The sequence below is a fragment of the Lolium rigidum genome, chromosome 7 (genome assembly GCF_022539505.1).
Source record: "Lolium rigidum isolate FL_2022 chromosome 7, APGP_CSIRO_Lrig_0.1, whole genome shotgun sequence".
NCBI lineage: Eukaryota > Viridiplantae > Streptophyta > Magnoliopsida > Poales > Poaceae > Lolium > Lolium rigidum.
Window position 1 is genome coordinate 10,464,159 of NC_061514.1, and position 12,568 is coordinate 10,476,726.

General features: G+C 39.0%; 1 long non-coding RNA gene across 1 annotated transcript; it reads right to left on the reverse strand.

Annotated features, from left to right (window-relative positions):
* Positions 1-2,567: 2,567 nt before the first annotated feature.
* Positions 2,568-12,148, reverse strand: LOC124669478. The gene is made up of 4 exons (XR_006992200.1): positions 12,041-12,148; positions 11,043-11,166; positions 10,847-10,946; positions 2,568-2,720 (listed from the first exon to the last, which is right to left on the reverse strand). It is a non-coding gene; the product is annotated as an uncharacterized LOC124669478 (long non-coding RNA).
* Positions 12,149-12,568: the final 420 nt, after the last annotated feature.

Consider the following 12,568-nt stretch of genomic DNA (forward strand, 5'->3'; position numbering starts at 1 on the left):
GATGAGTGAGTAGTTCACCCCTGGACTATGGGTCCATAGCAGTAGCTAGATGGTTGTCTTCTCCTCATTGTGCTTCATTGTTGGATCTTGTGAGCTGCCTAACATGATCAAGATCATCTATCCGTAATACTCTATGTTGTGTTTGTCGGGATCCGATGGATAGAGAATACCATGTTATGTTAATTATCAAGTTATTACATATGTGTTGTTTATGATCTTGCATGCTCTCCGTTACTAGTAGAGGCTTTGGCCAAGTTTTTGCTTTTAACTCCAAGAGGGAGTATTTATGCTCGATAGTGGGTTCATGCCTGCATTGACACCTGGGACAGTGACAGAAAGTTCTAAGGTTGTGTTGTGCTGTTGCCACTAGGGATAAAACATTGGCGCTATGTCCGAGGATGTACGAGGGGCCCACACCAAAGTCCAAAGTCACAAGTCACGCGATAGCCGACGCGCGGCTGTGTGGTTGTGGCCTCATACTTATAGAGGAAAGGCATGTTTGAATTGAAATGATGAAATGACTGAAGAGCGGGAAAGGAGATGATATTTTCCAACTCTCTTGGATCGTTGCTTGGTGAAAATGATGTATGGCCAAGATTTGTTAGTGCCACGGATTGCTCACGTGGAAAGTCATCCAGCGTGAAGGAAACACCACCTAAATGAGGGCATTAATTGTGCTACTGCACCCGAGGCGATTGCATTTTTTTCGATGGGTAGTTATTGTGTTTGACGATTCAATCTAGACACGCCCCATGAACCAGGCTTTCAGTTGTTTTCTGACGGGTTCGTCAAGTAGCCGGGGTCTGCGTAACCTGGGTTTTTTTTTTGATATTATTCTTTTGTTTTTTAACCGTGACCAATCTTCTCCGTAAGTACCTCGGCTAGTGCGTTGTTTTCTCAGTCACATAAAAGGCCTGACTAAATGTCTGTCCTCTTAGGGTCTTACTTACTAGCGGACCTTTGACTACAACAGACACCACATAGGAGCATATTGTTTTAGCAGGCTGAACTTGAATGAATATGGAGGAACATAAGCTAAGAAAATATTGCCGTGGGCAATGCTATTTTTTGGGGGACTTTGATGACACGGCAAAAAGAAGACCCTTTGATGTTTCGAGTACAAAATTCAACTTACAGGTTCTGTTAAATACATAATGTGACATAATTAAAAATGAAGATTACGGATGTATAGTACAAAGGAAGCACGGACCCTTTGGCTGGCATGTATGGGTTGCGCATCTCATGAGTGAATCAAAACTGAAACTATTATTCACAAAGCTGCAGATCAACTCATATCTTTCCGTGTGTTTGTGCGGACATTGACCATCGGTGGGTGTCCCCGAGGAGTAGCCAACCATGAGCAGCATCTAGAAAGTCGGTCGCCGACATACATTCAACATATACCCACTGCCGTTGCAGCCTCCGGCCACCCGGCGGACTGAATGTGTACTTCATCTGCCGAGTTAGCCGTGTGCATCGACGGACACGCGATAGCTGACGCACGGTTATGTGGTCGCGGCCTCATATTTATATCATTATATGGGAGAAAGCAAGTTTGAATTGAAGAGATGAAATGGCTATAGAGCGGGTATGGAGATGAGTTTTTCCTACTCTCCTTTACATGGATTCGTTGCTTGGTGGAAATGATGTATGGCCAAGATTCCATAAATCAGTCTTTCGTTTTTATTTTTTGTCATTAATCCAGTCTATTAGGAGGTTGTTGGTTTCTAGCTTTTTTGCTTTCTTAACCCATGGTCAATCGGTCGGGGTTCTCGACCACAACTCCAGTCGACCACAACTCATATCTTTCCTGTGTGTTTGTGCAGACATTGACCATCAGAGGGTTTCAAGTTTCATCCTTTTGAACCAACCACGAACAGCGTGTAGCAAGAAAAGCCAGCGACATAAATTCAACTCATGCCAACAACTGGCAACAAAACAGCTTCCATCCATACGTCAATGCTGAGCTGACCGCGTGCATTGACAAATATGGAACCGTGTGGTCACCTCTGGCCTCATGTTTCTTAGCTTCCACAGAGTTGTAAAGATGGTCATTAAGCCTGGCATTCATAAACAGCAAGTACAAATGTGCATATCCAAAATATCAAAAGAATCATCCACAAAGCCAACACACTAGGCATGACCATTACTAATACAAAAATAGAACTATGGGAATCTGAATGCCTACATTCACATTCAACTATTCAAAGCAACCATGTAATACAAGATACCTCAGCACACATGGCGTTTCAATTAAACATTTCACAAAGCACAAATAGTGTTAAACAAGGTAATATCCCAGGAAAACAAGGAAATAGCGACAGCGCTACACTTCTTCTCTACCATTGTGCCCTTCACTTGAGTGGTGACATGTCCTCTGCCATCCTCACCTAGAAGCTTGCAGAGGCCAAAGCCAGCGACCTTAACAGCCAGCCAATAGCTCTTTGAGGAGAATGTTGTCTCATTTGATGTCCCGGTGGAAGATCAGAGAGTCCGCATGCTCATGCAGGTAGGAGAAGCCACTCGCAGCACCAAGCATAACACGAGAGGCTCCGCTTCAAGTCCAGCACCAAGCCCGAATTTCCTGATTGATGGGTCTGCGAGAAATTGCATCTGTGAGGATCTCTTTCAGTGTGCCATTGGGGATGTACTTGTAGACTAGCGCCTCACAACAAAGCAGGGCCAAATGCTCTTTTACCAATCTGCTCCAACACCTCATACTAAAAAGATGAGATCACATGAAAACGTAAGAAAAGACAAGTGATCCTAGATTACATATGGAATGGGAAGGTCATAAGATGACTGCACTATATTTTGGAAATCCAGACCACGTAGCAAATAGTAAACATAAGAATAAAAAAGGACAACTCATGTGATATACAGTTCAGCTCCATCACAATCTCAACCAACGATCTTTATCTCAAGTAGTAATTAAGAAACACCACGCATCAACAGATCAGCCTCGGCAAAGCACAATTGTGGAAAGTCTCGGCAACAAAATCATATTATGCATGCATGAATGCAAGTTTTCCAAATGATGCATGCATAAACGTAAGTTTTTGGTATGTTGCATGCATGAAAGCAAAAGTTTTTCAGTATAAATAAAAGTCTCGGGAAGAAGATGATATTATTGTCCCGCCTAGTCAAATACGAGGAACATAATAATCTACCTGCAAGTAATTATCTACCACAGCAACAATGATGTAACATCAGCACACCCTTTTGGTCTACATGTGAAACAGTAAGGAGGTGTTGGTACTGACATCCTAGATGGCCGTCTCACGCAGCAATTCAGGGACATGGTCGGTGAAGATGGCGACGGCAGCAGTAGTGCCGGGTAGAAGCCAGCAACAGCAGCCCGTGCAGGTCACTATCAAATTCCAACACTTTAATCTGAATCAGTTGTACCAGAAAAAGCTTCCAAACAACAACAACAAAGCCTTTATTCCCAAACAAGTTGGGGTAGGCTAGAGGTGAAACCCATAAGATCTCTCGTAACCAACTCATGGTTCTGGCACATGGATAACAAGCTTCCACGCGACTCTTTCCATGGCTAGTTCACCAGAAAAAGCTGCCCTAAACAAAAAAAATTGTACTAGAGAACAGAGGTTGAGTTTTGGCCCAAGTCGATAGTGACAGCACTCATAGGTACATCACGGCAGCACCGAACCTCAAGTGGGCTTGTGGTGGCACAAAAACCGAACCATATGCAGCTACAATGTCATCGATGCTCTCGTCCATGAACAAATAGAGGATAGCTAGGACAATCAATCCAACCTTTACCTCAACGTGTATGAAAGGTACCTCCCAGCAGAGAAGGGCTACAACACCTGCATGCAAAAAATAGAATGATGTTCATAAGAAGGCCACAACACGAGGCTTGCATCCAACAAATACAATCAAAAGACGTAAATTAGGTACCATTAACCAATGCGATAAGGAGACCCATGCCCAGTAAAAAAAATCCAAATTCTAGCACGCAGATATACCAGGACTATGGTACACACTCGAAGTCAATACCAACATTAAGAAGACCCAATCCACAAAAAGCAAGGCACACGAGTGCAAGTCATATTCTGACAGCCATGTGTGTCTCCAAGTAACATATATACACAACATGTTATAAAACCAAAGAAGAAAACTTGCAAAACTTTGGCAATTTTAGTATCTTCTTACATTATTTACAATGTAAATAAATGCGTGTTCAACTATTACTACTTGCACTTACATATATTGGTTTTATATTTTTCTACATAATGTAAAGAATCAAGGAGGTGACTAGGCATGTCCAGGTCATTTCATATTGCATAGCTGTAAGATTTATTTGAAAGGTGGCTGACGAGAGAGTTGTTTCTTATGCAAGGCAAGGAAATAAGACATAGATGACTACTACATTTATTAATAGTTATATACCAATCTCTGTGCTGCAAAACTATACAAATTAGAAGGCCTGTTTTTTCATGAACATGTCGCACACAAAGACCATGATACTAATTAATATAGCTGTACATCTTTCTATTCTTAATAGGTGATCCCATTTTCCTGCACATGCAAGGTATCCACCTCAACAAGCATCACTGAGCAATCATAACCTGCCACCTAAGCAATTCTTCCACGTCATCATGTACATGACCCATGTAGCCATGTACTACTACCGTCATTTCCCCCTCCAAATCATGCATTGTGTCTTCCATCGTGATTCACCTTCTCCATTAGTACACCATTGATTCACCTCCACATTAGAGCAGCATTTAAACTCTCGTGTGATTAAGATCCCACTAATTCCCTTCCTCTTTTGATTTCACCACCAGAAACTGCTCCACCACTGCCACCGTCCGGCCTCCTAGACACGATTTTTCCAGCAGAGTCCTAAGAGCTCCTCCTCAAATAAATCCAGCATTCAACACCGGTGGAAATTGCACATGGAACTCATCCGCCGATGTCGCTGCCTTGAGGTTAAAAACCATGGCATGAAGCCATCCTGATCAACCATGCCAGCCTGCTCCCGCCGCCACCACTTCGAGCGGCCTCCATGTTGCTACCTGGGGGCTCCCCGTTCTAATTCCCCCTTTATTTTTTTCAATCCCCAAATATGTCTTCCCAATTTGGCAGGTCAGCTTGAGGTCCGGCTGGAAATCATCTCGGTTTTTTGCCCATGCACCCGTTTTGATCGGATTTTGCTTGCTGCTACCTCAGCCCCCTGATTTCTTTTGATTTATCGGTTTCTCAGTCCGCTAGCTGGAGCTAGGAGCCTCCGGCCATCATCGTCTGTACAGACAGCTACTTCCATTGGTATGCAAGCTCTAATCTCCTGCTCTTAAATTTTCTTTTACATTGGCTGAGCACATGCACTTCCTATTTTCGCATCCTGATGTACTAATTTATTTGTTATCCTGGAATCTCCCATTAATTAATTAGCTATATTGCAATTTTGTCTCCTGCAATCTTGCATCAAATGCATGTGTTCATACATACTGGCTACATACCACGAAACAGCAGTCCATGGATTTCTAATGTGGCACCTCCGTTTGGGTTTTGGCGTTTTACTGCAGGGATTTACTTGCCATGCCTTCAATCAATGTGTGCATCCTTTACTGCTACTCTTACCCATGCAGGTAAGTTACGATGACACTTCCTTTACCTGCAGTCCTGCACTTCTCTCTTGGAGTCCTGATTGTACGTATTCTATGTAGTTCTTTTCGGTTGGTCGACATAATTTTTGGTTTGCTCATGAATGTTACATATCACAATACCAGATCAATTAGTCAAATTGTAATTGTTGTGTGTGACTTTGGCTACAACTGTACGTGTGCTTTGAATTATTGCCGAGCTTTCCCCAAGTTTTCGCAATTGTAAGGCTAATGGTTCCATCTATGATTCAGTTTGGTATCTATATTGGAAATAAAAAGTTAAGTATCACTTTGGTCATAGAAATACTTTTTTTATTTCTGATATTTGATTGTCTCACTACTGCTTTCATTTATTGCAGCCTGCAGCACTCCACTTCGTTTTCCTCATCTTCTTATGTTCATTGTAATTAAGGTGCTCCGAAGGCGAGATGTCATGAAACCTCATCTTTTTTATGTTGTTATTGATGACCGTTGTCTAGCGAAGGGGGAAACACCATAGGTTCAGACAAGGGATTATTTGTATCGAATGTCTATTGGTTGTATTTCCTTAACTGATACTCAAAGGCTGTTCCATATGTTGATATAATTTAATTTATGAATATTGGACTCCATTATCTTGCAGTTTGTCCTTTTCACATACTGTATTGTTTGAGCTTCCAGTTTTCCCTCCTATCTTTTGGTAAATTTCTTCTACCTCACTATCTCTAAAATGATTAGAGCAATAGAAAAGGAAACATAAACCAATGTGAGGAGGTTACTATATAGATTTCAGCATGTCAACTAATGCAAAAATCCGAGGTATTTCTTGATAGTACACAACTACAGACCATATTCGTTATTTTATTTTGGTTGCATAACCGTAGTTTGTTGATGGCTCTTTTCATGTATGGATATCTAAAGTTTACAGTATGCTACATAACAAGTAAAACTTTCTTCTGTACTTAAAAAAAAGAGTAAATCCTTCTTCTCAGATTGTGTACAACATCAAGATAGAATATAATATGGTGTATTATCCAACAAAACAGGTCCAAAAATAAATTAAGCTGAAGAAAAATATATTCTCTCATGTTCATGTACTATCTTCCCTAATACCAATAATATGCAGGTGTGGATGGTACAAGTTTAAAAGTTGCCTTCTATCATGCCACTTCAATAATACGAGGCTGGCTAGAAGCCTGTCTTTCTTGTGACTGAACCAGTTATCAGTATTTTTAAAGCCTATACTGGCAAGTGACTGCAAGATGTGTAGATTAGTCCACAAAATTCTTTTTTCCATTCCTTTTACCCTTGGATGCTTATCTCTACACATTGTCATATTTTCAATAAATATGCCAATGTACAATTATACGGACTATCTACTATGAATTCAAAAAACCTTTACTTTTTTGTGCATTGAAATTCCGCCGCAACGCGCGGGGTATCATCTAGTTTATTAAATGTTCAGGTACTAAAATAGTTGTCCATTCCTTTAAGAATTCTAAAGTATTTATCTAGTTCTACAAATTATATGCATATATACGCATCTAGAAAGAAATAAAAACAAAGTTGGGATGTAAAGCTACTGGAAGAACTCATGGACATTTTTCTCAAACCATATACAAAAGTGTAACAGACAAAAATGGACTTTAGGACAAATATGATTAGAAATCGAGGCTTTAATAGTTTTGACTGTTACGAGTTTGCCTTCATGTTAGCAAGCATAGCTCAAATTGACAAGAAAATTTTACAGAACCCTCCAAATAAGTAACAAAGCTCAATCAGAAACAGAGAATGAACATGCCATGATTTGTTCTATGAAACAAAAGCACAACTTCCTAGTTTAATATAGTTTTAATGGTTTGAGTTTGTCTTCATATTAGTAAGCACTTCTCAGGTTAAACAGAAAACACCACCACAGCCTCAGAAATTTGTCGAAACTGAAATAAGAACAAGAAAAGGAACTAAAAGAACAAGATTTTTATTTCGAAGCAAGACTAAAAGTGGAGTCACTCAGTTCAATAGTTCTGAATGGATTAACTTTCTCTCCATACTCGTAGCACTTCTTAGGATAACGAGAAAAACATCACCACCGAATTTCGTAAATAACTTGAAGCAGAAATAGAAAAGTAAAATAACAATAATACTGTTTTGTAAGCAAAAAGTGGAAGCGCTCAGTTTAATAGTTTTGAATGGTTGGTGTTTTGTCTTACCATTAGTAAGCACTTCTGTGGTTAACAAGTAAACATCCACAGTCTCCAAATTTTGTAACAAGCTTAAACCAGAAATAGAAAAGGATTATGACAAAAAACAGTTGTCTTCTTCTAAGCAAGAGTACAAATAGTCTTCACATTCCATTCACTCTATGCACTCTATTATTGGCAATCCAAACAGGGCAATGATAACTACATCCTCATGATCCCTCAAATCAAATGTACGGTCCAATGAAAAACGACCTCAATTGTAAAAGCAAGATTGGCATTCCAATTTGATATGAAAAAACAAAAGGTTTGCTCATATATTGGTGCAAGGAGAGTCTCATAACTGTGTAAACCACCATCGACGTAACCATCCAAGAAGAGGTAATCAATGTAACTAAAATTCCAAAAAGATGTACATAACACATCAGGAGAATATTTTTCAGATTCAAAGAAGCTTAACGCACAAACCAAGACGTTAAGAGCACATGTTACTAAAATTAACTTGACATCAAGTGTTTTAGCAGTCCTTTAATGAAAGAATTGTAGTTTTGGTGTCCCAGAGATACTAACCTATCCTCGAAAATATGAACGAACCGGGAAAGTAGAAGGAGACAAGTATCTCACTATTATCTTGAGTGGCTTTTACAGCAGCTAAAGTAGAACTAATTGGCTCAGCTTCTGCACAAACGCTTCAACCAAATAATCAACACATTTACTTGATCCCCTGCAGCAGAAAAAATGAAGTTTGAAACATCTCATAATCAGCACGGCTTGTGGAAAGAAATAAGGTCAACACAAGTCTAAGAAAAGAAATGATACAAACCTCGCCAAAAGATCACGGAGTTCTCGGGTATGACATGAGTATACATATCCCCATTCACAGCAGGAGCAAGCGGCTTCTGCTCACATACAAGTGGTTGGCCCAACAACCTTAAGTACGCATGTGAACAATATAAGAAAATTTCATTTTAACTTGTAAGAGATAAGACGACAACAATAAATGCCTAGTACTACAAAAGATATGCTCCACTACGACTACCACTTGTATGATAAATAAAAGACACCATATGAACACTACTGAGGCAAATTTTCTTAGCGCAGGGACAAATAATCGACGTCTGCAACTAAATTTGGAGCAAACGAGTCTACAACTGTGAATAATAATCGTATTGTTATGAATTACGAAAGCATGTTTCTTTGAGAAGATACTGTCTTAATTAGCACTATGGAAGATACTGTCTTAATCGTATTGACCAATGCGAGAAGGAGACCCATGCCCAGTAAAAAAATCCAAATTCTAGCACGCAGATACACCAGGACTACGGTACACACTCAAAGTCAATACCAATATCCCAATCCACAAAAAAGCAAGGCACACGAATGCAATGACAGCCATGTGTGTCTCCAAGTAACATATATACACAACATGTTATAAAACCAAACAAGAAAACTTGCAAAACTTTGGCAATTTTAGTATCTTCTTACATTATTTACAACTATTACTACTTGCATTACACTTACATATATTGGTTTTATATTTTTCTACATAAATGTAGAGAATAAAGGAGGTGATTAAGCATGTCGAGGTCATTCCATATTGCATATCTGTAATTTAGTTGAAAGGTGGGTGACGAGAGAGTTGTTTCTTATGTAAGGCAAGGAAATAAGACATAGATGACTACTACATTTATTAATAGTTATATACCAATCCCTGTCTTTGCAAAACTATACAAAATTAGATGGCCTGTTATTTCGTGAAGATGTCGTACACAAAAACCATGATACTAATTAATATAGCTGTACATTTATTAAATGTTCAAGTACTAAAATAGTTGCTCATTCCTTTAAGAATTCTAAAGTACTTATCCAGTTTTACAAATTATATGCATATATACGCATCTAGAAAGAAATAAAAACAAAGTTGGGATGTAAAGCTACTTGGAAGAACTCATGGACCTTTTTCTCAAACCATATACAAAAGTGTAACAGAGAAAAATGGACTTCAGGAAAAATATAGTAACAAAGCTAAACAGAGAATGAACATGCGAGAATGTGTTCTCTGAAAGAAAAGTACAGCTTCTCAGTTTAATATATTTTTAATGGTTTAACTTTGTCTTCATATTGGTAAGCATTTCTCAGGTTAAACAGAAAACACCACCACAGCCTCAGAAATTTGTCGAAACTGAAATAAGAACAAGAAAAGGAACTAAAAGAACAAGATTTTTATTTCGAAGCAAGACTAAAAGTGGAGTCACTCAGTTCAATAGTTCTGAATGGATTAACTTTCTCTCCATACTCGTAGCACTTCTTAGGATAACGAGAAAAACATCACCACCGAATTTCGTAAATAACTTGAAGCAGAAATAGAAAAGTAAAATAACAATAATACTGTTTTGTAAGCAAAAAGTGGAAGCGCTCAGTTTAATAGTTTTGAATGGTTGGTGTTTTGTCTTACCATTAGTAAGCACTTCTGTGGTTACCAAGTAACAGTCTCCAAATTTTGTAACAAGCTTAAACCAGAAACAGTTGTCTTCTTCTAAGAAAGTACAAATAGTCTTCACATTCCATTGACTCTATGCACTCTATTATTGGCAATCCAAACAGGGCAATGATAACTACAACCTCATGATCCCTCGAATCAAATGTACGGTCCAATGAAAAACGACCTCAATTATAAAGCAAGATTGGCATTCCAATTTGATATGAAAAAACAAAGGGTTTGCTCACATATTGGTGCAAGGAGAACAGTAGTAGTCTACCAACTGTGTAAACCTCCATCGACGTAACCGTCAAGAAGAGGTGATCAATGTAACTAAAATTCCAAAAAGATGTACATAACACATCAGGAGAATATTTTTCAGATTCAAAGCTTAACACACAAACCAAGACGTTAAGAGCACATGCTGCTAAAATTAACTTGACATCAAGTGTTTTAGCAGTCCTTTAATGAAAGAATTGTAGTTTTTGTGTCCCAGAGAGACTAACCTATCCTCAAAAATTTGAAAGAATGGGAAAAGTAGAATCAGACAAGTATCTCACCATTATCTTGAGTGGCTTTTACAGCAGCTAAAGTAGCACTAATTGGCTCAGCTTCTGCACAAACGCTTCAACCAAATAATCAACACATTTACGTGATCCCCTGCAGCAGAAAAAATAAAGTTTTAAGCATCTCATAATCAGCAGACTGTGGAAAGAAATAAGGTCAACACAAGTCTAGGAAAGAAATGATACAAACCTCTGCCAAAAGATCACGGAGTTCTCAGGTATGATATCAGTATACATATCCCCATTCACAGCACGAGCAGCTGGGTTCTGCTTCTATAAGTCACATACAAGTGGTTGGCCCAACAACCCTAAGTCTGCATGTGAACAATACAAGAAAATTTCAGTTTAACTTGTAAGAGATAAGACGACAAAGATAAATGCCTAGTACTACTAAAGAGATGCTCCACTACGACTACCACTTGTATGATAAATAAAAGACACCATATGAACACTACCGAGGCAAATTTTCATGGCATGGTAAAGTCTAAAATAGAGGAAGTAGAGTGAACAAGAAAGCTTAGGTTTTCACTCCCATTGGCTCATCCAACTTAAATGGGTATACAATAGATGGTGAACACTAATAAAAGAGATGAACTTTAGTTATCCAAAAACTCAGCCAACACACCTCGAAGAAACATAATTGCTGAAAGCATCATGGTTAATATTTTAATGACTTGGAAACATACTAGCTAGAAGCATCATTCACCGAGCAAACAATCCTATAGTTCAAAGATTAACAAGACCATATAATGTTCTAAGATATTATTCAGTACAAGTGGTTCATCCAAGAAGTTCACTTTTACATACCACATACACGTGGTTCATGAAAATATGATTAGGATGAAAGTATGATTGGGATTACTACACAACACAGCTTGCATGTGCGGTAACAACAAGAAAATGGCATTTAACAGCAAGAAAAGTGGACGAATTACACATTGATTAGTACTCCCTCTGTTCCATATTAGTTGTCGTTGATTTGGACGTATCTACACACATTTTGTGTATAGAATACAAACAAATCTACGACAACTAGCTAGTATCTCTTCTGGACAAGAGATAGCAACTTCTCACTTGTTAAAAAAGGCTAAATATCTAGTAGCTATCATTCACGAGAACAAACACACATGGGTGCTCGACGGTCGGATCAGATCAGAGCACATAAGGTAGGTTGAAATCCGAGCTCACCATAGAGGGTTTATCGTAGTCAAGGCCGAGACATGAACAACAAGTCGCTTGCGGCGGCCATCGCATTGGAAGCCCTGGTCTTGTCGTCCACCCACGAACAGCCAGCAGCGAGCATGAAGGCTGCCTCGTCGACACGAGCAGCAGCAGTTGTTCCGTGACTTGTAGCCACGTCGGAGAGACGGTGCAGCCACAAACTCCCTCCTCCTTCCTGCTGGTTCCAGATCGGTTAGTCTAATATATTAGTAAGAATAGCTTAGGGTGACAAGAAAACAATACAGAAGCCTCCAAATGTAGTAACAAAGCTCAATCAGAAACAGAGAGGGAACATGCCAGAATTCATTATATCTTCTATGCGAGAAAAGTAGAGCCTCTCAGTTAATATATTTTAAATGGTTTGAGTTTGTCTTCATATTAGTAAGAACTTCTCAGGTTAACCATGAAAACACCACCACAGCCTCAAAAATTTGTCTAAACATAAAGGAACTGAAAGATGTTTTATTCGAAGCAAGACTAAAAGTGGAGTCGCTC